Source organism: Ranitomeya variabilis, chromosome 5, assembly GCF_051348905.1.
Source record: "Ranitomeya variabilis isolate aRanVar5 chromosome 5, aRanVar5.hap1, whole genome shotgun sequence".
NCBI lineage: Eukaryota > Metazoa > Chordata > Amphibia > Anura > Dendrobatidae > Ranitomeya > Ranitomeya variabilis.
Window position 1 is genome coordinate 220,822,694 of NC_135236.1, and position 1,621 is coordinate 220,824,314.

Here is a 1,621-nt window from a genome sequence, read left to right on the forward strand (position 1 = left end):
GTAATTTTCTGTCTTGTTTGATTACTCTTCTCAATCTGCCCTACTAGTTACCTCCTGTTCTGAAAACAAATATTAGGAGCCCCAGCTACACAAATCTCAGTACATGTGTTAAAGGATGCATACCTGAGAATTCCTTAGATGCTGCCAAACAGAAAGCGGAGTGCCAAGTTTGACTGTGGAAACCCATTTTGAGCTGTAGGTATAATTACAATAGTTCTTTATTTCTTCACCAGGCCTTTAAAGTTGGTGTGCTGCCAATTGCGTGAGCTATTCTCCCTCCCTGTAGTCCTTAGGCATATACTATCATTGTTATGCTTCCACTCTTCCTAAACACGTCACATAGAGTATACCATTCCATATATAGTCTGAAGAATTCTTGAGCAGTATTCACCAATGTTTAATAGGAAAGTTTCTACATAACTACAGGTTACCCAGTGGTGTCTGTCGTGTCATACATGTAGAGCTGAAACTAAATGCAGAAGCCTAGAGAATACTGATCATAGTAAAGTTAGCATTACAAAGCAAGCATGTTCTATTACCTTATAATACATTTCAGGTTGCATTTTACAAATGGATGCAAAACATACTGCATATTAAATATCATTACAAGGCTAATAGAAAAAGGTTACATAGTAAACATTGCGACATAATTACCTTACTGATTTTGCATTGTTTCTCTTCCTTCAGAATCTTCAGTATGACTTGATGACCACCGCTAGTACATCATCACGTAGAATTCTAAAAATCAAGGTAACAGGGAAATGACCTGGAGGGAAATTTAATAACCCTCTACATTGTTTCTTCTATTGTCTATCAACTTTATGCATGTTTTTAGATCAGATTCCATTCTTAAAATAGTGGTAGAATTGTTTATTAAAAATCATATCCGTTGTACCTGCCACCAGTCTGAACGAGGGATAAGTTAGGCGTCAGCATGCTGAATTGACAGTGCTTTTTAGCCTGGTGCTAGCAAAGAACCCATAGCAGTTCCAATTATTAGTATTAATATTTTCTTTTTAACAGGCAAAACATGTGAGCAAATTCAGCTGAAGAATTTATATGACTGGGAAACTCTACTTAACATATGGGTGTTGCTTTACCCACTTGCCACAGGTTTGTTATTTCAATTGTCATTTCCTTGAAGATATGCTTGATCTCACATGGATTTTGGCATTACAATGAATTATTGAGTGAGTCACTATTATGTTTAGATCTTAATTGGAAATGCATATGGTGTACATTGCACCAGAACATAATTAATGCAAGTAGGACTGAAACCCAATATAAAAATAAATATATTGTGTTTGAATAGTGAGACCAAATAAATAATGAATGAGCAAACATAGGCATACTTTACTTAACCAAGGCCAACATGAACATTTCCAGAGCTTGAGGAAATGCTGCTGAACATTACTTCTCTATGCACAATGTAAATAAAACAAACATATTAGCTGATAGTTAAAGAAACATTATCAGACAGATCATTATAAGCTGAATCTGAAATGTACTAAAAAATGGAATGATAGTAACATCACATAAAAGTTACACAAAGAAGCCATGTAGGAGTGATACATTAAATGGCTACATTCCTCTAGTAAACAGTGAGCACAAGAGGGTGCTT

The 1,621-nt window shown here is 35.3% G+C and overlaps 1 long non-coding RNA gene across 1 annotated transcript; it reads left to right on the forward strand.

Moving 5' to 3' along the window:
* The first annotated feature begins 436 nt into the window (after positions 1–436).
* Positions 437–1,039, forward strand: LOC143773556 (uncharacterized). Its single transcript, XR_013215229.1, has 3 exons — positions 437–507; positions 688–750; positions 1,024–1,039. It is a non-coding gene; the product is annotated as an uncharacterized LOC143773556 (long non-coding RNA).
* Positions 1,040–1,621: the final 582 nt, after the last annotated feature.